The 27,475-nt window shown below is 38.7% G+C and overlaps 2 long non-coding RNA genes across 2 annotated transcripts in view; both read left to right on the top strand.

The window, feature by feature from the left end:
- The window catches only part of LOC116588480, a 104,495-nt gene that overhangs the window by 39,103 nt on the left and 37,917 nt on the right, over window positions 1–27,475 (top strand). The gene's annotated exons all lie outside the window — the stretch shown is intronic.
- LOC116588481 lies at window positions 1,870–26,992 on the top strand. Its single transcript, XR_004284962.1, has 3 exons — window positions 1,870–2,366; window positions 5,882–5,969; window positions 26,912–26,992. It is a non-coding gene; the product is annotated as an uncharacterized LOC116588481 (long non-coding RNA).

Below are 27,475 nucleotides of genomic sequence, written 5' to 3'. Positions count from 1 at the left end.
CGAAGGCAGAGGCTTAACCCACTGAGCCACCCAGGTGCCCCTAATGTCTCTCTTTTTATAAGGAGAGAGAACAAATCTTTTGAGATGTTTTAGGAACTCTCTGCAAATTCCCAAAGGTAGTTCCAGTTAGGGTAGTTTAATTGATTTTATTTAGAATTTGAACTATTGATAAGTTTGTAAAAAAAAAAAAATCAAAAGGTTTTAAAACACTTGATTGAAAAGAATCACAGTTCACTGGAAAACAATACTTAGTAATCTGTTCAACCAAAGTGGTAATTTAAGACTTTGCAGGCAAACACAGAAAGTTACATAGTTTTTAAAATAACAAAAACCTTTTAGCTCTTAATAGGGAAGACTCAGTTTTCGCAAGTAACCCAGATAAAGACAGTGGTGCACAAACTTAACTGAGCAGAACTCAAAGGATGTAAATCACCAAAGAGGTTTGGTAAGTAGATGTATCATAAAACATAATTGTTGAAAATTTCACTTTGTAAGGGCCTATTCAGCCAGAGTGGCCCCACCTCAGTTGAATAGCCATTTTGTTGTTTATACAGTAAAACTTAAATTGACCCTGCCCCCCGCCCCCCTCAGGGGAACTTATTTAAAAGCAAGTCCAGGAAACCAGTCCCAGGTAAAAAAGCCCAAATACAAGGGTGGGTCAGGTCAGGTGGAAATAATAGCCTGAATGCAGGGATGAGTCAGGTCAGGTGGAGACATCTAATCAGTAGAGCACGCATACTGTCTCCCTAGCTACCAAGGAGTTTCGGCCCTGCCTTTTGGGTACCCAATTCTCACCAAGGTGATAGGCTGGTTCAAATGTCTACTATAGGGTAAATTGTAATTCAATTGGTCACTTATGTGTGACCTAGCATGACTGTGCAGCTTTCTCTGTGTGTTACAATCTCATTCACCACCTGTGTGTGACACAACCTCATGGCCTTTGCTCTATAAAAGTTAGTCTGTGAGGTAGGGAGGGGTCGTGCACTCTGTAAGAGGCGTGGCCCCAGCCAGTTGGTTTGATTCTCAATGCTTGGTGCAAAATAAAGCTTTACTTGACCTTCGCTTTGTATCAGTCTTGCTCCTTTAATCACGGACCCATTATTGGGAGACCCAACACTGGGGACCCAACAACTTGAAAACATTTATCACACTTACATTTATTTACTTGTACCTAAGATCCTATCTAGATTACTTATAAAAATTTTTATGAGGCATTAACATAGCTAGCCAGAATTTTATAACAGATATCAATGAGTTTATTTGACTAAAAAACCCAGATAGAATAAAAGTTCTATCTACATTATATTTAATGATGATCTCTGAAGACATGATTACTTTAATTAAACAAACAAACTTAAACTAGCTTTTATTTACCAAAGATTATCTCAGATCTCATGAACATGAAACACATTTAGGTTAGTTTCTATTATATTTATGAGAGTTTAGAAATATTTAATTTGATAAGCACTTATTTTTATTTAAGCCAGTTAAATAGAGCTTTTTCATAAATTAGTTTTGGCAATACCATCCAGAGGTAGAGAAGGGGTGGGGGAGGCACATATAGATAACACCTCTCCAGACATACATAAACACACAGACAGACACCGAGACTCTATACCTTTCCCTCCAAATTGTAGCCAGGAATCAGGTATAACAATATAAAACTCACCGGTTTATAAATAACGGTTGAATTGAAATATTGTCTTTGGCAGATAGAACAAATTAAGGTTACCTGCTCCAATGGCTAGAGCTTTTAAGAAATATCTGTGGAGAAGACTCTAGTATCTGTCCTTGACAACTAATCTTAGGGAAAAAAAAAGATTTTATTTATTTATCTGAGAAAGAGAGAGTGAGAGAGGGGGAGGACAGAGGGAGAGGGAGAAACAGGGGGGTAGGGCCTCTTGTTGGTTTCGTCAGTCCTCATAAAATATAATGGTGCTGCCTTGTAATTAAGAGAAAGAGCTTGTGAAAATAATTTTCTAGACTCAGGGTCAGATGAAACCTCTTTGGAGTTGGAAATGAAGACTGTGTCCCTTGGATCACTGTGGTTGTGGAAATGTGCCATTGGACTGTGCCAGTTTTGTGCCACAAGAAGTGGGTCTCATCTTAATGTCTTCCATGCACTGTGAGCCTTAACAGTGACTATGATGGGGGGATGGGCACAGTGCCAGGCATTAAATATCCAAGAAAGGAAAGGGTGGGGGGCCCTGGTACAGAAATATTGCCCTAGGGTCCTTTGCCTTTCCATTTCCTGGAGATCATCAAAAACCCTGTCAGCTTTTCCTTTGGTGGCTGGGACACTTCTTGAGGCCTGTTGTTGAGCTCTACCCCTTTCAGAGAAAAGTGGAGGGGACTGCAGAGCTCTGGTATGTTGGAGGAAATGAGCATATAGCCTGGGTGGATCTTTAAGAAGGCTATGGATTTTAGGGTCTTTAGTGATACTGGCCAGTGGACACATTTTGGCAGCCATGTGCAACATTTCAGAGTCCATTCCCAACCAATCATATGAAACCCCACAAAGACCAATAAGCTCCTCACCTACTTCCTACTGCGTAACATCTTTAAGAAAAGTTTAAATTTCAGTTAAGAAATAGTTTCTGATCTTACTTTCTACTTCTTGATTTTCCCCTGTTGCCTTATTCCTACTTATGGTTATTAGGAAATTTTGACTGATGCCACTTTGTAGACAGCCACTTTCTTTTCCAGGATGTCCCAGTTAACCTCTAGAACTGGGGTCTAATCTGCAAGCAGGATATCCACATGGTCTTTGGGGAAAGCCTTGAGGCCTCCAGAGTACAATATTAGAGTTCTGACACATTGTCATGCCATGGCAATACCCAGGAACTCCCAGGAAGCTTCTATAGGGTTTTGCTTTATTAAGGAGGTGGTATACCTCTATGTCATTCTTTTTTTTTTTTTAAGAAGATTTTATTTATTCACTCGACAAACAGAGATCACAAGCAGCAGAGAGGCAGCCAGAGAGAGAGGGAGAAGCAGGCTTCCCGCATGGCAGAGAGCCCAATGTGGGGCTCCATCCCAAGACCCTGAGATCATGACCTGAGCCAAAGGCAGAGGCTTAACCCACTGAGCCACCCAGTCATCCCCCTCCATGTCATTTTTAGGAGGCAGTAGCACCAGATGTTCAGAACATTTATATTTGTCCACTAAGTTTTTCTTAGCAACACTGTGCCAGAGATTAGACCCACAATTTTCCATTGGATCAGGGGACAAAGAGTGTGTTGAATGAAGTGGTGACCCAGGGACCATAAACGTCTGTTTTATTTTTCCTCTGGTGTGCCAGTGTAAGATTATTTTCACTCTTCTGGGTTAGAACTCATGTTCTCAGTACAACCCACTGACTCAGTAGTCACAGATAAAGGTCTCCCATCCTCTTTAAAGATTTTTATTTATTTATTTATTTATTTGACAGAGAGAGAGATCGATCACAAGTAGGCAGAGAGATGGGCAGAGGAAAAGGGGAAGCAGGCTCCCCACCGAGCAGAGAGCCCGATGTGGGGCTCGATCCCAGGACCCTGAGATCATTACTGAGCCAAAGGCAGAGGCTTAACCCACTGAGCCACCCAGGTGCCCCTCTCCCATCCTCTTTAAAGGGGGGAATCCTTTTCTTGTGCCTTTAGCCCAGAGCCTTTCCTTGGGGGGTGACAATAGACTAGCAGTCCAACCTACCCTTCTTAACTGTTCTTGGCCTTGAGGCTTGGAAGACTCTCATGACATGAGTCATCAATTAAAGCTTTTATAATTAGTGGTCTACATTCTTATGAGACTGTGAGGCCTTGATCACACCACTCTGGGGGAAATTGTTGGGTTATTATGGGCATCAGTCCTTTGGCAGACAAGACACAGTAGAGGCACCATGCCAAAGTACATAGCAGCATGAAAAGCTCCCATCAAGAAGAGATCCTTTCCCAGACGATAATATCCACTTGAGTTAAGCAAGCTGCAGGTAAAGGACATTCCCCTTTTTTAATTGCAATGGTAGGAATACAGTCCTCCTGATGGTGCCAATTGTTTGGTTCCAGGCTCAGCCTAATAATGAACTCTGTTCTGGCTAGATCAGCCCTGTTCTCATCATAACTGCAAAACCCTTTCAGCAATAACCACCAGAAAACTTTGAAAAAGGGTTTAGGACTTGCGAGTCCTGCGAAGTGCATGAAACACCCCAAATTACACGGGGACAGAGAGGGAGAGAGGATGTATGGGATGGGCCTGGGATTCTGGTTTTACTGTTGTTGGGGTGAAGGCCTAGAGTTTCATAAGCTCACTCTTTATTTGGTGAATTTAAAACAAGAGAGTGGGAATTTAAAGCATGGGAAGTGGAAAAAAAAAAAACAAGTGGCCCTAATGGTTAGTTATTGAAATCAACAAAGATCTCTAAAATAAAGGAGGTTCAGGGTGGGTAGGTGGCCTGACTCATTGTCTAGATGTATGGTTAACAAAGTGTTTATTTGAGATAGCCATTTTTGTTGTGGATACATCTTTGACGTGGATGCCTCTGCTAACAAAGCCTAAACTAGGCAATTGCATCACAAGAAGAAAGAAAAATATCCAACTGTCAAGGTTTACACTACCCCAGTTTGGCTCTAGAATACATCCTTGGATCAAATAGATTTGGCTATGGTGACAATGATATTTCTATAGATATAGACATTATGAGTCCTGCCTTCCTAAGGTAGAAGCCAGAAAACTTTCACCCACAAATTTCTTTGTAACTACAATACGAGCATAAGAACTAAGATTGACCAGTTAGATTTATGCCTTATATGTATATATATATATATATATTAGTAGCAGAAACTTTAGAAACTTCTACAACACCAGTTATTCTTTGTTGAAAGAGATGTCAGATCTGACTGTGGTGTTAGATCTATACTGAGTCATTTTTTAGGTCTCCAAAGGCTCTCCATTCCCTTCATTCCCTTCAGATTAATACAGTGTCATTACATGATCATAATCTAGGGGTTTCTAGTCTGTATAGCGTGGCATTGCATCAGTTCTGTTACCTAATAGAAAGGAGTTATTAGCTTGCATATAATACATTTTATTTTATTTAAAAGATTTTATTTACTTATTTGAGAAAGAGAGAGCAAGCATGAGCCAGGGATGGGGCAGAGGGAGAGGGAGAGAAGCAGACTCCTTGTTGAACGTGCAGCCCAGTGTGGGGCTCTGTGCAGGGCTCCATCCCAGGACCCTGAGACCATGACCTGAGCTGAAGTCAGCTGCTCAACTGACTGAGCCATCCAGGTGCCCCCTGGAAGGCTCACATTTTAAGCAACATCTCAAGATACAACATTCAAAAGCAAGCAACATTTTCAACTTTTTTACCCTTGTTAAATTAAATATAAATAATTATCTTGGTTTGTTAGTATTCCCTATTCCATGGGTACAAGTTGGCTATGATTGGGAGAAAACTGTGAAGTGATCATGTTTCCATACATGCTTTATATCACGTGTAGATATTTTTGAATTTATAGATTTTTATATTCTATGCCCATTCAATGGATGGTACAGTTTAAAGTTTACTGAAGAGTGAGTTAGAGCTCCCCCTGTTGTTGAGAAAGTGATCAGAGCATTCCGGAATTAATGGTGACGTCCCACTGAGAGGTCTTGCTTCCTACCTTGAGGTGATTGATGAATTAGCAGAGCAGCAGGCCTGTCTTGTTCTCTGAATTGCAACAAGAACAGTGGTTACCGAACAAAATGAAACAGAAAGAACAGTGGTAACAGCAGGAAGAGTAGTAATAGTCTCTCTTCCTAGTGCTATCTCTCCATTCTGTTGGAATGTTCACGACTACTCTTTCCTGGAGAGCTGAGTGTATCTGTTTAGATAAACAACGTATATTTCATATTCCCTCTTCTCCAGATCAAAGGTAAATAGAGGACAAATTTGTACAAAGGACATACTGTACGGGAGGCTGGATAAATAGCTTGTGAAACACATTCTCAATAAGGTAATTAAGTCTTAAGAAATTTGTTTTTTCCGAGCACTTGGCCAGAAACCAGAATAACAACAATTTTTCAGGAAAAGTCTCTGGTAATTTTCCCAGTTAGAGGGATTCTAACTGTCTCCCATCCTCCTTATTGTACAGCTACTCATCAGGACTGTGCAAGTCTGAGTATGAGGTTCAGTACTGTTTGTGAACTGGTACAGAGGCAGTTCTCAACAGAATGGTGACCTAATGTTCCCTAAGTCAACTTCTTGACACCCTGCTCCAAAACTGTTTCTTGTGTGAAAAACTTCGGAACTCAGTGAAATAACGGGTAAAGCCTAACAACAGTTATTATTCTACTGGATGTAGAAATTCAAAGGGATAGAGAGATTTCTTTTAACAAAATCTAAGGCTACTAAGAACAAAGGAGGAGTAGGTGGGGAATTAATCTTTATTGATGCCTTGTCTGTGGTGCACTGTGCTAGGAGCTTGGCAGTTTATTACATTAAATCTTCAAAAAGATATTGCCCATAAACATGATTTTCATATTTCAAAGAGGATGAAACAGTTTCCTAGAAGGAAATACTGAAATAATCCCTCCCATTCCTAGAAAGGAGCAAACACAGAATTCAAAGCCAGAGACACCTGATTTTAAAAAATCATGCTCTTTTTACCATGTGGTTTTCTTCAGTTTTGTAGGTTCTTTTTAATTTTATTTTATTATTTTTAAGTAAGCTCTAAACCCAATGTGGGGCTTGAACTCATAACCCCCAAGATCAAGAGTCACATGCTTTACTGACTGAGCCATTTGGGAGCCCTGTTTTTGGTTTCTTTTATAAACTTAAAAGTTCACTTAAAATTAATTCTCAGGGTTTGTAAATTACCAACTAACTAGGAATTTCCCATATGAAGCAGAGGAAAATGAAAAAGCAATATTTCTAAGAGCTGCATTCTAATGTCTGACATCAGTGGCATTCATTCTTGAAAATGGAGAGAAAACTTGAACTTACCAGTTTTTAAGATGTTGGAGAAAGACATATACAATAGTATACAATTTACAACATATTTCTAACTTATTAGGAACAACATATTCTTGTTGTATACAATATACAACATATTCCTAACTTATTTAATATTTCCATTATATATAAATGTCCTAGTGACACCTCTCTTTTTTTTTTATTTTTAAAGATTTTATTTATTTATTTGACAGACAGAGATCACAAGTAGGCAGAGAGGCAGGCAGAAAGAGAGAGAGGGGAAGCAGGCTCCCTGCTGAGCAGAGAGCCTGATGCGGGGCTAGATCCTAGAACCCTGGGATCACCACCTGAGCTGAAGGCAGAGGCTTTAACCCACTGAGCCACCCAGGCGCCCCCCTAGTGACACCTCTCTTAGAATTTAATTCAACACATCAGACAGATTTTGATATTCTGTTCTTCGCTGAAACTAGTAAGATAAATTGCTTGAAATACCTTTTATGAAAAGAGGAGAGACACAAGTCAGAAATTGTCTTTGAATGAAAAATTACACTTTACAGGGCCAAGAAATCTCTGGACACCATACTGTGACTGAGTAAGGAGTACAAGGCACTAACTATAGTGTGGTGTGGAAAGTATCACACATTTTTACAATTCTGTAGCTATTTCCATGACAAAGAATGTGATGTCTTGGAGCCATCACGCCACCAGGAACCCCTCATCCATACACTAATTGGCAGGACAAATGTGTATTGCATCACAGTGACCGCATACCAGCAAATTTTAGGTGCAAACTTCCTAGCAGGAGGGAAAGGACAGTGCAACCCCTCTCACAGATGACTGGTTCATCACCCTGTCTCCCGAAGCTCATCATTACCTACAAAGGGTCCATCTCTGACAAAGCCTGAGATGTGTATAATGCCAATCATGCTCCCTGTCGATGTGCAACGTTCTGTCAGAGAGCTATTTTGCCCATGTGACATCAAACAGATAGGTGCTCATTCATTTTCCCATTCATTTATCACATAAAGTTTTCTTTTCTCATTTGGATGCTTGATATCCTTTAAATATGATCCAGAACTTAGTCAGAAATGAGAAATGCTCCTTTCTCATACAGCTCAAATTACCAGCATGATATTACCACCACCTGGCTATACATAATGGGACTATCAGTCATCCTGCTGCTTCCCTCACACAAGGAAGATGACAAACTTCTACCCTTTTTCTCTGGAGGAAGGTCTAATCCACAATGTTCTTCTATTTTTACATCTACAAAAACCAAGTCTAGGAGACAGAGGAGCTATTTAGGATATTTTAGTTCTGTTGGCCATGTTGGCTCGAGGACATCTGAGAGGCCTAGCCTCCAGCACGCAAGCTGGGCTCACTGCTTGTTTCTGACACAGCTGTCTACTTAAGTCAGGTGGCCCACTAAGCGTGTGGCCTCTTTCAGCTCAACCAACACAAAATTCGCCTTGAGTCATTATGTCACTATCAATCTCAGAGACTTTTACCCATAGTACAGACTAGTAATTTTTAGCCGGCAACTCACCAACTAACATATGTTGTCAGCAAAACCTGATATGACTGTCATTAATATTAGAATTACAGAGTTTTAGAGCTAGAAAGAAACTTCTGGATCATTGGCGTTCCTCTCCCTATCCCGACTACGTGTTGGTGGAGATACAAGGTTCTCCCATGAAATAAGGTGAAGTTGTAAGATTTTATACGGAATAAGGCCATGAAATTCTTTGGTACATGACTCTGAGTGGTAGGCAAGGAATGATGAAAGACGGAGACAGGTTTTCCACACTATAAAAATGTATGAAAACGAAGAATTGTCATTGGTCAAAAAGCAGCTTACAGTGAGTTGCTGAGCAAGAGGTGTGGCGTCTTTGTAAGGAAGGCCTTTCCTGCCAGGACGTGGCTGCTGGCTTCGCTTGGTAAACCAACACTCTCAGGCCTTCTTCCTGCAATTGATTTGAGTCACTCCTAAGTCCGATCTAAGAACTCTTCTTCTAGACCCCAGGGAACTTCTATTCAAAACCAAGAACCACCCCCCCCCTCCACACACACACATTGATATTCTGTAAATCTGAAATGGGCAAAGATTCCTAGCTCTTATTTCCTCAAATTCTTACCTCCTCCCCACTCTCCCAAAGTGGTTAGCTTTTAAATTTCATTCTACTGTTATTCAGTCATTCGTTTGTTTGTGTGTCTTCTTACATTCATGCATCCCACACTTATTAAATACGTGCCTTATATAGTGCACATTCCATTCTGGATGAGATATAAAGATGTTTAAGTTATGTTTTCTGTTCTGAAGGATTTCACAGGCATGTAAAAAGATAAATTATGAAACCAGAATACCACAACAATGGCAGAATTGCTGTGGGAGCATAAAATAGGGTGTTACCTACTATTCGTGGGAACATCTGAGACAGAACTTGAAATAGGAGAGAAGTTGTCATTGGTCAGAGGGAAAGAAGGAAGATCCTTGAAAATAATAGCATGTACAAAAGCAAAGTTATACAAGGAACCTATGATGTTTGGGAATTGGTGAGCCGTTTCATGTGGGCAGAATAAAGAATAAATGTGATGTGATATTACCAGAAGTTGTTTGACTGGATGGATGCTGGAAAAAAGAAGCACCAAGGTTTCTAGCTTAGGAAACAGGATAGATAGCGCATATAGTAGAATATCTTTGCCAAGTTCAAAATATGGCACAGATTTCAGTTTGAGACACTTGAGAATGTGTAAAGTCAAGTCATTTGTAAAACAATTATTATTCTGCCTGCTCAGTAGTTTTAAAAAACTGTTTTTCACCAATATAGATGGTCTTGTTTTGTTCTCAGTAATCAGGAGATAAAGGAATACATAAATATAGGGGCGATACTAACTTAAAAAGAAAAGACTTTATTTCCTGTTATTGATAATAATCCTGAAAAACTGGACCACCTTTCTATTGAACTTTATTTATTCATTTATTTTTAAAGATTTTATTTATTTATTTAAGAGAGAGCAAGCATGAGAGAGAGAGAGAGAGAGAGAGCATGAGAGGAGAGAGGTCAGTGGGAGAAGCAGACTCTCTGCCAAGCAGGGAGCCGGATGAGAGAATCGATCCCTGGACTCCATGATCATGACCCGAGCCAAAGGCAGTCGCTTAACCAACTGAGCCACCCAGGTGCCCCTGTACTTAATTCATTAACGCTAGAGTTTTAGTTAGAAGTGTGGTCTACCTTTCTAGTACTGTCCATTTTTTAATTAATTGAAACAGTTACACACGTAACTTACAATACTAGTTTTTAAAATAATTGAAATTAGAATGGAAGCAGATGTATAAGGCCTGAAGAAAGTAGGAAAATAGGGCGCCTGGGTGGCTCAGTGGGTTAAGCCTCTGCCTTCGGCTCAGGTCATGATCTCAGGGTTCTGGGATCGAGTCCTGCATCGGGCTCTCTGCTCAGCAGGGAGCCTGCTTCCTCCTCTCTCTCTGCCTGCTTGTGATCTCTCTCTGTCAAATAAATAAATAAAATCTTAAAAAAAAAAGAAAGTAGGAAAATACATATCACAAATAAATTAGATCACAAGGGCAGAAATACAGCCAATGTATTTTTTAAAAGGTAACTGATTTACATCATAAGTGATTTGGCCTTCTCCGTCTTCTTCTTCTCTTTCTCCTTCTCTTCCTTCTCCTTCTTCCTCTTCCTCTTCCTCTTCTTCTCCTTCTTCTTCTTCTCTGAAAGTAAGTGATGTGGTCTTCTGCTAATTTGGTTCAAATGTCTATTCTTCTATGACTGTATCTATAGATTATCTACATAATCTATAAAAAGTGTTGTGAATTATTGTAATAGAATAAGATAATATATTTCTTATATGTTTTCTTCTTTTTTAACTTTTTATCTTAAAATATTTTCAAATTTGGGGTGCCTGGATGACTCAGTCATTTATACATCTGACTCTTGATTTTAGCCTGGGTTGTGATCGCAGGTGGTGGGATTGAGCCCTGCATCAGGCTGCACACTCAGCAAAGTGTCTGCTTCTCTCTTTCGCCTTCTCCTTTTGCCCCACACACTCTCTCTCTCTAAAACAAATGGATGGATCTTTAAAAAATAATAAAATGAAATAAAGTGTTTTCAAATTCATACAGAAGTTATAAGAGAAAAAAATTTAAATAATGTATGTTAACACAGTATAGTTAACAAATTCAGTAAATTTTGCTTTGATACAATAGTTTTTATCAAATCCACAATCTGTATTACAATTTTGACAATTTTCTCCTAAAGTTCAGAGTATTTTTTTTCCTTTGGTAAAAGACTAGTCTAGGATCACACATTTCAGGAAGTTGTCTTCTCTCGGGAAGAGTTCTCCCGCTAATGACATTGATATTTTGAAGAATACAGGCAAGTTATTTCACAGAAAATTCCTGAATTTTTAATTGTCTGGTATTTCCTCATAGTTAAATTTAGGTAATGCCTTCCTGTCCAGAATGCTACAGAAGTGATGTGACTCTTTCAGGGTGTTGTATCTGGAGGCACATGATGCCTATCTACTACTCCTTACTGATGTTTTTTGACCACTGGTCAGTGGGTTGTCTGGTTTCTCCACTGTGCAATTACTAATTTCCCACTTGAAACTCATAAACAATATGTGGAGAGACACTGTGAAACCATGCAAACACTGATGATGATGATCTTTATCAAATCATCCCCTCCCCCTGCCTTCATATCTATCCATTGATTGTATACACTCAAACCGGTGTATACTACAATAGAGGCAAAATGATGATTTTTACAACTCCAGTATTCTTTTCAAGGTTACTAGTTCTTGTCTGACTCTAAGGAATAATCCTTTAATCTCCTCTATCTATCCCCATCCAGACCATCAATTCCTGTTTTATTTGCTATTACTGTCCTTATTTACTTAGATAATTAAAACATCTCAGACTGCCAAGGTAGAAGTTTAATTTCTGGCATAACAATGGCTTCCAGGCACACCTTGTACATTCCTTGCCCCAACCCTGGAATCAGTTATCTCCCTTTTATTAGTTTTATGGAGCCATTTAAAAGAGTTTATGTTTTAACATTTAATATAAACTCAAAGATTTATTCTGGCATTCTGGATATATTCCCTGTTTTTGCTTGCTATTCTAATGGATAAAAAATATAAAAATACTCTTTTTAACAAATGTGTGGCTCATTTTAAAAAATCTAATAGCACTTCCGTGGATTTAAAAAAAAATCAACAGAACGGGGTGCCTCAGTGGCTCAGTCAGTTGACTGTCTGCCTTCAGCTCAGGTCATGATCTCAGGGTCCTTGGATTGAGCCCCACATCAGGCTCTCTGCTCAGCGGGAAGCCTGCTTCTCCCTCTCCCCCTGCCACTAGTCCCCAACCACTCCCCACTTGTGCTTGCTCTCTCTCTCTCTCAAGTAAATAAAATCTTTAAAAAAAAACACACTAGGAAATTTGTAACAGAACTTGTAATCAGATAATACAATGCCAGGTGAGAATATTTTCTTTGGCCTGTAGGGCATGTTCATAAGGACAGAGGTGCTAATTAAACAATTAAGTATTGCTCAAATGATGGGAATTACTGTAAAATCTGTACTTGTCCAATCAGTGTCTACTATCACTCAGGACACCTGTCACTTTTGGCTATAGCTCTTGGCACTCTGCTGCAACCTGTCGACAGTACAGATTTCCTTTCATCACATATATTTTTTAAAGATTTTATTTATTTATTTGACAGACAGAGATCACAAGTAAGCAGAGAAGCAGGCACAGGGAGGAGGAAGCAGGCTCCCTGATGAGCAGAGAGCCTGATGCTATGCAGGGCTCAATCCCAGGACCCTGGGATCATGATCCCAGCCGAAGGCAGAGGCTTTAACCCACCGAGCCACGCAGGCGCCCCGACATGTTATTTTCTTAATATGACCTTTTTATCATATGATTCAACAATGACTTTTTGTTTCTCAAAATGAAATACTATAGGGGCACCTGGGTGGCTCATTGGGTTAAAGCCTCTGCTTTTGGCTCGGGTTGTGATCCCAGGGTCCTGGGATCGAGCCCCGCATCGGGCTCTCTGCTCGGCGAGAGGCCTGCTTCTTCCTCTCTTTCTCTCTCTTTCTCTCTGCCTGCCTGTCTGCCTACTTGTGATCTCTGTTTTCCAATAAATAAATAAATAAACAAATCTTTAAAAATAAAAAGTTAAAAAACATAAAAAATGAAATACTATATATTCACTGATCAAGAATATCTTGTTTATACATTAATAAAAGAAAGAACAAGAATCGTATGATACTCTTGATAGATGCTGAAAAAGCATTTGACAAAGTACAGCATCCTTTCTTGATCAAAACTCTTCACAGTGTAGGGATAGAGAATACATACCCCAATAACATAAAAGCCATCTTTGAAAAACACACAGTGACTATCATTCTCAATGGAGATATTCATTGGAGATATTCAAGGGAATATCATTCCCCTAAGGTTAGGAACATGGCAGGGATGTCCACTATCACCACTGCTATTCAACATAGTACTAGAAGTCCTAGCCTCAGCAATCAGACAACAAAAAGAAATAAAAGGCATTTGAATTGACAAAGAAGTCAAACTCTCACACTTTGCAGATGACATGATACTTTACATGGAAAACCCAAAAGACGCCACTCCAAAACTGCTAGAACTCATACAGGAATTCAGTAAAGTGTCAGGATATAAAATCAATGCACAGAAATCAGTTGCATTTCTACACACCAACAATAAGACAGAAAAAAGAGAAATTAAGGAGTTGATCCCATTTACAATTCTACCCAAAACCATAAGATACCTAGGAATAAATCTAACCAAAGAGGCAAAAAATTTGTACTCAGAAAACTATAGAATATTCATGGAAGAAATAGAGGAAGATGCAAAGAAATGGAAAAACATTCTGTGCTCATGGATTGGAAGAACAAATATTGTGAAAATGTCTATGCTACCTAAAGCAATCTATACATTTAATGCAATCCCTATCAAAATACCATCAACTTTTTTCAAATAAATGGAAGAAATAATCCTAAAATTTGTATGGAACCAGAAAAGACACCAAATAGCCAGAGGAGTGTTGAAAAAGAAAACCAAAGTTGGTGGCATCACAATTCCAGACTTCAAGCTCTATTACAAAGCTGTAATCATCAAGACAGTATGGTATGGGCACAAAAACAGACACTTAGATCAATGGAACAAAATAGAGAGCCCAGAAATGGTCAACTAATCTTCAACAAAGCAGGAAAGAATGTCCAATGGCAAAAGAGAGTCTCGTCAACAAAAGGTGATGGGAAAATTGGACAGCCACATGCAGAAGAATGAAACTGGACCATTTCCTTGCACCACACACAAAAACAGATTCAAAATGGATGAAAGACCTCAATGTGAGAAAGGAATTGATCAAAATCCTTGAGGAAAACACAGGCAGCATCCTCCTTGATCTCAGCCACAGCAACTTCTTCTTGGAAACATCACCAAAGTCAAGGGAATCAAGAGCAAAAATGAACTATTGGGACTTCATTAAGATAAGATTCTGCACAGCAAAGGAAACAGTCAACAAAACCAAAAGACAACTGACAGAATGAGAAAAGATATTCACAAATGACCTATCAGATAAAGGACTAGTATTCAAAATCTATAAAGAGCTTACCAAACTCAACACCCAAAGAACAAATAATCCAATCAAGAAATGAGCAGAAGAAATGAACAGACATTTCTGCAAAGAAGACATCCAAATGGCCAACAGACACATGAAAAAGAGCTCCACATCACTCGGCATCAGGGAAATACAAATCAAAACCACAATGAGATACCACCTCAAGCCGGTTAAGAATGGCTAAAATTAACAAAGAGGAAATGACAGATGTTGGCGAGGATGCAGAGAAAGGGGAACCCTCCTACACTGTTGGTGGGAATGCAAGCTGGTGTAGCCACTCTAGAAAACAGCATGGAGGTTCCTCAAAAAGTTGAAAATAGAACTATCCTATGACCCAGCAATTGTATTACTGGGTATTTACCCTAAAGATACAAATGTAGTGATCTGAAGGGTTATGTGCACTCCAATGTTTATAGGAGCAATGTCCACAATAGCCAAACTATGTAAAGAGCCTAGATATCCATCAAGAGGTGAATGGATAAAGAAGATGTGGTATATATATATAGTGTACTCTCTCTCTCTCTCTCTCTCTCTATATATATATATATATATATACACACACATACACTATGGAATACTGGAATATTATGCAGCCATCAAAACCCCCAAATCTTGCCATTTACAGTAATGTGGATGGAACTAGAAGGTATTATACTAAGAGAAATAAGTCAATCAGAGACAGAAAATCATCATATGATCCCACTGATACAAGGAATTTGAGAAACAAGATGGAAAATCATAGAGGAAGGGAGGTAAAAATGAAATAAGGTGAAACCAGAGAGGGAGACAAACCATAAGAAACTCTTAATCTCAGGAAACAAATGGAGAGTTGCTGGAATGGTGGGGAGTGTGGGGGATAGGGTGACTGAGTGATGGGCATTGGGGAGGGTATGTGCTATGGTGAGTGCTGTGAATTGCGTAAGACTGTTGAATCACAGACCTTTATCCCTGAAACAAATAATAAGTTATATGCTAATTAAAAAAAAGAGAAAACATTTCTGGCTATATTTTAAAAAAAAAGGATATCTTGTTAAGTTACATTAGAACACAAAGATGCAGTAAGTTTAGGAATGGATTAATGTACCCAGATTCTGAGACAAGCTATTACACGATGAAATGAAATTGCAGTGTGACCAGTTTTCTTTCCTTAGTGCATTTGAAGGTTATAGAGGTCATATTGTAGTACTTTAAGTAGTGTAAATTATTTAGCTTAGGATGCACATCTGAATAAAATCCTATGATAAACAAAGGAGCAATTTTGAAATGAATGTTGGGTTTTACCCTGAGTACTATTTTTCATTCTAGAAGACTTTTTGTCTTTCTGGACCTGTTTCAGAGAAAGCAAAAGCCAAGAATTATCTTATTTCCTTTGTAGTATTTTTTTTAAAGATTTTATTTATTTATTTGACAGACAGAGATCACAAGTAGGCAGAGAGGAAGGCAGAGAGAGAGGGGGAAGCAGACTCCCTGCTAAGCAGAAAGCCCAACACGGGGCTCAATCCCAGGACCCTGGGATCATGACCTGAGCTGAAGGCAGAGGCTTTAACCCACTGAGCCACCCAGGTGTCCCTCCTTTGTAGTATTTTAACCAGTATTTCTAGAGAAACAAATATGATGTGGTATGTTATGGTGTGATATGATAAATATTGGATACCCTTCAAAGTCTTTTTCAATCTTTTGATGTCATCAACATCTCTGGGGATAGTTTAGAAGACCCAGGGCTTCTACATCACTAGTTGAGTTATAAATTGAGTGAGACCTCATTGATGGTATATACAGTGGTTTTCAGGGTTACCTTCCAGATTATCCCAACATGTGAGAACATGTTTTGTGGCAATAGAGCATGTCCCAGCATGCTCGTAGGCAGAGAACACAGGATTGGGAGACAATTGGGGCTCTATTTGAGTTTTGACCACTCCAAAGGTGTGTTAATTTAGGACATTTAAAATTCACAAATTTTACCCTCTTGGTGTATTAAGTGGGGGTGGATAATAACCACTTCATAGGATTATTTTGAGGTTTAACTAAGCTAAAATAATTAAAGAGCTTTGAATATTTTGAAGCATAACCTATGCTTCATCTTCTTACTACAATATAATATATTCATTCTGTAAATTAAAACAAATCAAACACACCAACCAACAACATAACCTACAACCAAACAGGTATAAGTTACTCTGACAACAGAAGAATTGGATTACCTGAAATCTAAGATATTATGGTTTTTACTAAGAGAATAAATAACAAAAGGAGATTAATAGGTTAATTTAGAACTTGCTTACTAAAATGTACTATGTTGACTTAAAAATAATTTAGAAGAGTCAAACATGGGGCACCTGGGTGGCTTAGTCGGTTAAGCATCTGACACTTGATTTAGGCTCAGGTCGTGATCTCATGGTTGTGAAATCAAGCCCCCACCTCAGACTCCAAACCTGCTTAAGATTCTCTCCCCCTCTCCCTCTGGCCCTCCCCCACCCTCCCGCCACCTCCATCATGCTTTCTCTCTCTCTAAAAAAAGAGGTGGGGGGCCAAACAAGGAAGAGAGACAACACACATGGTTAAGTTTGGATTTGCTCTACCTCTTTTTGTTCATTTTTCCCCTTAAGCTTAAAAATGTAAATTTACTGACTGACTTTTTCCATTGGATTTTGCTTCATGGCAAATCACACCAAAGGTTAGTGTTTCAAAGCAACAAACATTTATTTGGCTCATGAAATTTTGTTTGGATTTCACTGTTTGGAGTCTAGGCCTTACTCGGGTGTCTGCAGTTAACCCAGGTTAGCCTCAGTGGACATGGCTTGGCTTGTCTCTTGTCTACGGTCTATGTGATCTGTCATCTTTGACCTGACTAGCTATATGTGCTTGTTCTTCTGGGCAAGCTATAATACACAGGTGCTTGTCAAACTTCTGCTGCTCATGTCTCCTTTACTAATGCCAAAATCAAAGGTGAAAAATAGATTATACCCTTTGATGGGGGGATCTGTAAAGTCAAATTGCAGTAACATGGATTTATGGAGAGAAAAAATTTGTGGCCATTTTTAGAATCCATCACATTGATCTACATTTTAATATAAATAATACAAAATTATAAATAAATTGTTAGTTATAAATACTTGTTTTTTTTTTTAAGATTTTATTTATTTGACAGAGAGAGAGAGACAGGGGGGAGAGAGCAAGCATAAGCAGGAGGAGTGGCAAAAGGAGAGGGAGAGGCAGGCTTCCTGCTGATCAGGGAGCCTGATGTGGGGCTCAAGCCTGGGATCATGACCTGAGCTGAAAGCAGATGCTTAACCAACTGAGCCACCCAGGTGTCCCTCTAGTGTCTGTTAAGGGCAACTTGCTCTTCCTTTTGGAAATTGTCCCTTCCTCATCTGAAATTCAAAGGGGTAGAGGGCAAGCTATACATGGTTTTCAAACTGTACCAATTACCATCTCTTAAAAATCTAAATCTCAAGTGAAATCACACAAGCACAGAAAGCCCTAAAAAGACCTTCTGAGGGTTTCTCTGGATGACACCCGCCAGAAATAGCCCATTTCCTGTATTTCTTGGAACGTAATTTTTTCAGCATTTCCTTCAAATTTGTGAATTTATATCTTCAAAAATGTTTTGCTTTAAATATACACATATATCTAACATGTATGTATAATTTGCTCGATTCCATGTAAATATATAAAATTATATGTAAAGTAGAACATTTATGAAGACAACATTTATATCTTAAGGAAATAAACATACTTATTTAAGTTTGCTAAAATTTTAGTTTTTTTTCAGCCACTCTATGCTTAATAATAAATTAATATAATTCATTTCAAAAAGGGATATTACAAGCCCTGAATTGCAAAACCTCATGGAAGGCAGTACATTCTTTCATTCAACAAATATCTACTGAACATCAACCATGGCCAAGCCCTGTTTTATGGGATTAGATATGTCAGTGGACATAGCAGACAGGAATCTTTGTCCTCCTAGAGCTAACATTCTGGGAGGAGATTATACCTTTGCAGTGGCTTTAAGAATTCAAGAAGATGTATGTCACTGAGCCCTAAAATGTTCAAGGAAGGCTTCATGGAGGAAGTAATGATAACTATGCCCTCAACTGAGTATGGTTTAGATAAAAAGAAAGAAGACATTAGACTACAATAAATGTATTCTTGGAATTTGGTCTGCATTTTTATGAATTAAAATGCTAGTGTTCTAGTTGGTTTTGTTAACAACAACAACAAAATCTGAAATCTACATTTAAAAAATGCAAATAACCTCAATCTTGATTTAAGTCTTCCAAATGGCTTCCCATTGCTTACAGGATAAGATCCAACATTCTTTTTTTTTTTTCTTCTTCTTAATATTTTATTTACTTATTTGAGAGAGAGAGTGAGAGAAAGCATGAGAGGGGTAAAGGTCAGAGGGAGAAGCAGACTCCCTGCAGAGCTGGGAGCATGATGTAGGACTCAATGCAGGGACTTGATCCAGGGATGGCTCCAGACACTCTGGCATCATGACCTGAGCTGAAGGCAGTGGCTTAACTGAGCCACCAAGCACCCAAGATCCAACATTCTTAGCAGGCTTCTTTAAGATCTGGTTCAAGCCTACCTATATTGCTCCTTCTTTACCCTCTCTTCTTCTTGGTCAATAGACTCTGGTCTTTTGGTCAATAAACTCTAGACCCACAGACCTACATTTAATTAGTATAGCTGGTTAAGCTTCATGCCAAGCTTTATGATCACTTTGCCTAGAAAGCCCTTTTCTCATCAATTTTGCTTAACTAACGCCTACTCATCCTCCATTTCTTAAACAAATGACATTTTTCATGAAGCTTTTACTGATGCAACAGTTATGCAAGATTCCTTGTTATGTACTCTCAACATTCTATACTTTTCTTTCTGAGGAGTTAATAGACAAATGACACTAGACAGTCTCGTGATTGGATTTTCCAACAAAGGACTTTCCAGGAGAGAGTATAATCTTTTCAATCTCCTTAGATGCATGGGGCAAGAGAGGATGCTTTCTTAGGGTACCAGTGAAAGCTCTCCTTTCCTTGGTCCCTTCTCATGCGATGACCAGCATGTACCTCACAGCTGAATGCTTGCTGAGTTGCAGGATCTGCTGTCCTATTCTGTGCCTCTAGGGTGTGCAGAAATATTTTTAGAGTAAGGTGGAATAGTGGATATATAGGGAGAAATCAAAAAGAAACTGATTTAAAGAAGTTAATCAAATCTATGGTGGTGAGTGAGATTCCCTGGGAAAAATAAATAAGTATAAAAAGAAGAGAACTAAAAGCCCCATCTACACTTAAGGGAAGATTAGAGGAAGATAAAAAGCATACTGAATGGGAGAAGCCAGAGGTCTAGAAGGAAAATAGGGAAGCTCTGTGTCAAGATGAAGGGCAAAGTCAGTGCTTTAAATGCTCCAAAAATGTTGAGTATAATTTTAGAACTTTTCAAATTATTTCTGACAAGGAGATCATTGATGCCCCTGGGAAAAGATAATTTTATGAAGTTAATGTGGCTTGGAAGCATGGGGCATTTTGAACTGGGGATGTTTTAGAGAGAGTATATTTAAAGACTTGTGAGAAAGAGATTATAGAGATAAAAATATTTAAGATACATCAACAAGCAAAGGGAAAATTCTTAAGGGAGTAGGAGGAGAGCATCCAAGGCATAGGAGAAAGAGCCAGTCTTTGAGATAGGAGGAGTCAAGTTTGGATGGCTGGCATGGACATGGGGGAAAGATGATCCAGTTCTTGCCAAATGATCTCTTTTTTTTTGTTATTGTTGTTGTTAAAAATGAGGTGAGGCAATTGTTGGGAAGAAAGAAGGCTTGGGAAAAGTGGAGTACTGAAATGCTCATAGGGCAATGGAAGGGAGACAAGAAGAAAATCAGAGCAATGCCAGGCACTGAGGTCCAAGTGGACTTAATGATTAACCTATGTGACAATATCCAAACCTGTATAGGCATAGGATTTCCTCTCGTTCGTTCAGCCATCCCAAGAGACCCAAGGAAAGAAACTATAGGATGACTATAAATCTTGATTTTTCCAAGTGAATGGCATGGCTAGGCACAACAACATGACCACTTCTTTCTGCTCCTATGTTTGTCATTTAAATCACAGAAGAAATTCCAAAATTTAGAAAACAGAAGAAAGAGGAAAGAACATACCACATAGCATAAACAAACACACCAGTGAGACTTCGCTATAATTGTCTTTTTAATGCATGTTTTTATTTTCTATATATGAAAATGACTATATAATGAGGTGGTATTTTTTCAAATTTAAAATAATCTTTTTGGGGGCGCCTGGGTGGCTCAGTGGGTTGAGCCGCTGCCTTCGGCTCAGGTCATGATCTCACGGTCCTGGGATCGAGTCCCGCATCGGGCTCTCTGCTCAGCAGGGAGCCTGCTTCCTCCTCTCTCTCTCTCTGCCTGCCTCTCTGCCTAATTGTGATCTCTCTCTGTCAAATAAAGAAATAAAATCTTAAAAAAAAAATAAAATAATCTTTTTGGGGGCATCTGGGTGGCTCAGTGGGTTAAGCATCTGACTCTTGGTTTCGGCTCAGGTCATGATCTCAGTGTTGGGAGATTGAGCTCTGGGCTGGGTATGCCAGGTGTGGAGTTGGCTTGAGATTCTCCCTCTTCTTCTCCTTCTTCCCCTCCTGTACCCCCACAACTTGCACGATTTCACTTTTTAAAATTAGTAAATTAATTAATAATTAACCTTTTACAATGATAAAAATTATGTATCAGGGGTGTGGAAATTTCAAGTTAGAGGTTCAAAGTACTGGAAATGATTGGCAAGGGGCTCTGAACTCTAATCTTTTTTTTTTTTTTTCATGATGTGCCAAGTGGCCTATATTATCAATTATATACCTCTCTTATGGTCACTTCAATAGTTATCAAATGTCTTTTGCCCAAACATGATCCTGTAAATGTTTTTAGCAGATTTCCAAATTACTCTGTTAGACCAGAATTTAAAAGCAAAATATTCCTCATATTCGAAACTACTAAGTGATCATGCAAATATCATCTCTTTTAGAAATGTTTAATTAGAAAAATTATTTTTACATTATAAGGTAAAAAAGATGAGTTAAAAAATCAGAAAGTTTGCCATTTTAGTTTTTCATTGTGATCTAGTGAGAAAAAGGCCTATGGGCATTTGTTGATGTTTTTGTTACATTTTTTTAGAAAATATATTTATTTATTTATTTGCTTGTATGTTTGTTTACTTATTTATTTATTTGACAGGGGGGGAGAGAGAGAGAGCACAGGTAGGCAGAACGGCAGGCAGAGGGAGAGGGAGAAGCAGGCTCCCCACCAAGGAACTTGATGCGGGGCTCCATCCCAGGATCATGACCCGAGCTGAAGGCAGTCACCTAACTAACTGAGCCACCCAGGCACCCCATTTTTGTTACATTTAACTCAAATTTAGACAAGGTTCTTAAGTCCTTTCTAGTGTGATCTTTTTCCTCTCAGTTGTCTCTCTACCTGCCTAGAGCTGCATATTAAATTTAACAGCTCAGGAAGAGGAGTTCTGTATCCCATTCGTTAAAAGACAAATTGTATTATTCCTTTGTCTCCCACTTGTGCAAACAACATTCTCTTATACGCTTGGTCAGCCACTCAGTGCCAACAGGCTTTTTCTTTCTCTGTCTGACACGTCTTAGGCTACTGATTGACCTTCTGGCCTGACTTGGCCTTTTACAAATCCCTGCCTGTTACTCCTGGGTCTTGAATCTCATAATTCTGCTTTCACCATCCCGGTTACCTCTGTGCACTCACCATGAGCTTTTCTTTAAGTACTTCACTACCCACGATGTTAAGGACAATGGGAGGTCCTCCCACTTGTATCCCTTTAGATGAAAATAAAATTGTGTCTTGGATACTATCCTGGCATTTAGACTCTCTCCCACAAGGTGGTATGTATATGTGTTCATGGGTTGGACGGGGGAAGGAAGACATTGAGAAAGACATTGCTTTCATTGCTCTTATTATGATTTTACCTTCTGCCCACTCAATTCTCATCTTGCTCTGCTCTGAGGCCACGTGGAGAAGTGAACATTGACCTTTTTTCCTCCCTCCTTCCTAGTCTGCTAGGAAAAGAGCAGACTCCACACAGATAGCTTAAGCATGTCTCCCTAAAACTCTCCATTTCCAAAAAATTAAAAAAAAAAGAAAAGAAAAGAAAAGAGAGAAAAGGAACTCTCCATTTTTGGCAAGAAGGAAATTAACTTTACCTGTGATCAAACCCCAAGCTCTATTCTATGCCTACATGTCCTGAATGTTCCAAATCCCTAAGTTACTTTCATACTCTAAATAATCCAGATGAAAAGGAGAGAAATTTACTTTTTTTGAAGTTTGATTTACTGAATCGGCTATCTTTATTTGAATTAGCAAGATTATAATTCATATCAGTGCTATGCTTACGGATAGAGAGAACCTACCTGACAGGCTTATTGTCACTTACAGTTACATTTCAATTTCAGGGTTATTTCTGGGAACTCTGAAGTCCTTGATTTCAGAAGATACTCACTGACTTATATAAAACCTGAAATACAGTTTTGTGGGAGGTGGCTTGGATCCTGTTCCTTTCCTCCTGTAACTTTAGAAAACAATTTTTCCCAGTATTTCAAGGTTCTGTGAGGAGGAAGGTCCTTCTGGGTATAGTTTTCTGGGTGGTCTGAGATCATGCCATGTTCAGGTGCTACAGACTCCTGCTGCCCACAGAGCCAACACTGGTTCAGAGTCCTCCTCACCACTCATTTACACAGTCTAAGGATCAGGCTCATGGTAACCCTGAAAGGGAAAAATGAGGGCACAGCCAGAAAAAGGTGGACTTTGGCTGACTTATGCCTCCCACCTCTCAGCCAGGTTCTTGACCTCCAGCACTTGCTTCTGACGTTTTCTTATGTCTGTTCAAGAAGGAGCAATGATGGAAGTTTCTATCATCTTCCCTGTCTCAGAAATAAAATGAAAAGGGGCGTTATCTCATATTAGCTTTAGACTGCTTAGTACCTGGTTTTATCTAAAATATGTGAAAGTCAATGCGAGCTGTATATATTTTTTAAATTTCACTAATGTTTTATTTAATCTAATATGTTACCATATCAGTAAGTAATTAATGCCAAAATTATTAATGGGATATTTTATATTCTTTTTTTGGTAACAAAGCTTCAAATTTTGTGTATATTTTCTGTGCACACCCTTAGTGGTTTGTCAAAATGAAGGCAAGAAAAGTAAGTGTAATGGAACTTACGATAATTTATTAATTGATGTTTGTCTGTATTTTAACATTCATCACACCAGTCTATAAGCAGAACAGTAGACACATGTAACTGTAATTGAATTCTGCCAACTTCAGTTTTTTTCATGTTTCCAGTTGTTTACAAAACCATAGTTATAGGGGTGGCTGGGGGGCTCAGTCAGTTAAGCATCTGACTCTTGATTTTGTCTCAGGTCATGATCTTGTGGTTCTGAGACTGAGTATGTACACACACTAATGCTGTCTCTCTTTCTTAGGAAAAAAATTGTAGTTATATGTATATTTTGCAGTTTTATTGTTATCAAGGTATCTGACACGTGGACTATGGGCCTCCATTTGTGCTCTTGGCCCAAGCCCCATAAATATTAGGGGTAGGATTGATTACCTTCTCTCCACCATATGACCAGGTACAGTAAAAACAAGGAGAATGCTTCAGCAGTCATAGACTCCCTCTGTGCTAGCATTTACCACTGTGCTTCTTATTCCTAAATACCTTCCCATGTTTCCTCTATTATTTCCAACCTTTCCTTTTCAGTGGAACAAGTATTTATTGACTAATTAAGTTAGTGTGGTGTTTTGCAATCTGCAAGGACTTTCACATACATTGTCTGCTTGGTGTATGAAATACTCTGTTAGTAGGTAAAGCAGGTAGTGAAACAGGTTGAGAAAGTTTGAGTGATGTCTCCAAAGTTTAGCAACCACTCACCCAGGGCTTCTCATTTAAGTTCTTGATCTTTCCACTTCATTTTGTTGCTTCATTTTGGATCTTTTGGGAACCAGGAGAAGGGGCAATTCTGGAAACATTTTAGGCAGAGCCAACAGCATAAACAAAGAAACAGACAACAGTTGCCCAGTTTGGCTAAAACTCATTGTCCATGTTCAGGAAAAACAGAAAATATGGGAAAGAAGAGCACTGTGTAGATGAAGTTTTGGATGTCAGGTTTGGGATTTAGTTTTACTCTGATGAATGTGTGTTACAGATTTTTTAAAGTAAGCTCTATGCCCATCTAAGCTCTATGTTGGGCTTGAACTCATGACTCTGAGATCTAGAGTTGCTGAATATGTGCTCTATTTTTTAAAGAAAGTAATTGAAGTAAAGAAGTCTTACTTTTTTTTTTTATTAATAAAATACTGTTTATTTGCTGTTGAGAGCAAGCTGAGTTTTGCTTAAGTAGGAGTGGGAGGAGACAAAAGTAGTGCAACTTGCTTCTGCCAATAACAAGTTCCTGAGGCCCACATCTTCCTTTCTTCTCTAGTGTGGGAGGGAAGCACATAATCCTGACCAGCTGGCTCCTCAGTGTGTACAACCAGTCATGAAGGTACCAAAGTTAGAGAGGATGGATGGATCTGTTCCGATTTCACCACCATTTTTTAGCCACATACCTAAGTGAATATGAATCAGCCTCATCTTTGTACAAAGGACAAGACATTTTCCTTTTCAATTCATATGTAATCATTTTATGGACTCCTTATTTCCAATGCAAGGGAGGATTATATGTTTAGACTTTTAATTTTCAACACAGGAGTCAGAGCACTCCCTTTGAAACGTGAAAGATCCTATTATTCTTTTGTTTAAAACACTGTAATAGCTTTCTGTTCTACTTGGAATGAAAGCATAATTCTTTAAAACATTTTGGAGGGCTTTACACAGTCTGGTTCCCCATTACCCTCTTAGTCTATCTTTTCTTTCACTCCCTCTCTCTTCCTTATTCTTCTCCAGCTACCCTGGCCTTTCTGGTGTGCCTCCAACATACTAAACACACTGCTGTCTCAGGACATTTGCACTTGCTATTCTCTCTGCCTAGACAACTCTTCCTCCAGATGCCTACAAGTTCAACTCCTCACCTCCTTATGATCTTCGTTTGAATATCCTCTTCCCAATGGGGACTCCCGAGTCATCCTATTTAAATAGAGTCTGCTTTCTATTGCACTCTTTTCTCTTTCTCTTTCATTTTTCAACATATTTCTTATCACCACCTAGCATCCTATGTCTTTTATTTATAGTTTTGTTTCTTGTCTCTCTTCAGCCACTTCACTGTTAGCACCAAGGGAAGAAATTTGATCAGTTTTGCTATAACACCTATAACAGTGCCTGACACATACATGTCCTCAACAGATATTTGTTGAATGAAAAACTGAGCTCTTTTATTCTATGGTGATTGAGCATAGAATTTCTTTGGATCTTTTAGTTTGTTAAAAAAACTATTAATCTTCTGATGAATTTCTATAAACCTAGATAAATTCCTTCTTCCTGCTGAGTATCTGAGGTTAGGGTGATAGAGGCTTCATCCTCTCCCTGCTCCACCACCACCACCAGGACTGACAACGTCAGCAGGGTTTTAGTCTCACTGAACAAAATGACGTATGTCTTCTAGGTCATAGAACGGGCTTGTGAAACCTGAAACTTGGAAAAAAAGCTTCTTCTGCTGAGTGGGACATGGGTACCATCTGTGGTCAGAAATATTATTCTCCAGTCTGTCTAGTTTGTTATTTTTCTTTGATTCTATTTAATATGTAATGTATTTAATTTGTGCTATTACAATATTGTTTTATGCTCACTGACTGCTAACTTTAGAAATGTTTCAAATCATGTATGTTTTTCTTTATAACCAAGTTTTAATACTTAGGGATGAAGGACCAGGTTTCTATGATGTGTAAAATGGTGGTGTGCACAGAAGTTCAATAAATATAGGTTGACTTGGTATGGTAATGACAATCTTAATTATGAGAGGCAAATAATGCCATAGAAGTTGTAATCATAACCCATGCATATCAGTTATACCAAGATTTTCAAGATCTGTATCACAAACAAATCATGTATATTCTTAAAATATGATATGTGAAATCAGAGAATGGAAGAAAAGGAATAAATGAAAGGATGACTTTCTATCATATTGTTTCAGTGTTTCTGTTCAATTATTTAAACATTGAGAGCATCTTTAGAATGTTCAGTAATTTTATTCATCCTGGTATGTCTCGCTTCCATATGTTGTTATAAAATTAATTGGTATAGTATTCAGAAGAACAATTTAATGATTCCTTCAAACCCACAGATTCTATCCCTGCTTCGTCAATAAGGAACTTTGTAAGAAGGGCAGAGTTCCATTGGAGAAATGGAAGATCACTGTTCAGCTCTGATCTGGAAGCAAAAGACAAAGAAACAATGTTGCCAAACCCTAGATCTGAATCTATTCTTAGGTCTTAAAACTTCATAGACTCCAAACCAGTGTCACTGGTAAGGCACTCACTTCCTCTCTGCCATGCCTCTTAGTTTCTAGGGCATCTCAAGGCTTTTGAGAACTAACACTGTGCCTCAGAAAATGTTCAAAGTCCTTGAAACAAAGGCTGTTTATTAGAGATGATTTGACCTCAGTTTTTTATTAAAAAAATGATTCTTAGAATTTCTGGACATTGTAACAAAGAAACAGTTGACATAAATGAATATCCTTTAGCTACTATCAAACAGAATGGAAGCATCCGTTAGTGGATTTTGACAGCCCAGTGTTATCTGTAGAGTTTATGCCAAGATTAGTGGTCTGAAAATTTATTCTGTCATATTGTGGTAGTCCTGAGTTCCTAGAGATAGTTAGGAATTAATTAACTAATCATTATTTGTT

The sequence above is a fragment of the Mustela erminea genome, chromosome 4 (assembly GCF_009829155.1).
Source record: "Mustela erminea isolate mMusErm1 chromosome 4, mMusErm1.Pri, whole genome shotgun sequence".
NCBI classification, from domain to species: Eukaryota; Metazoa; Chordata; class Mammalia; order Carnivora; family Mustelidae; genus Mustela; species Mustela erminea.
Note: the sequence above shows the minus strand (reverse complement) of the source record. Positions and strands in the feature narration are given on the sequence as shown.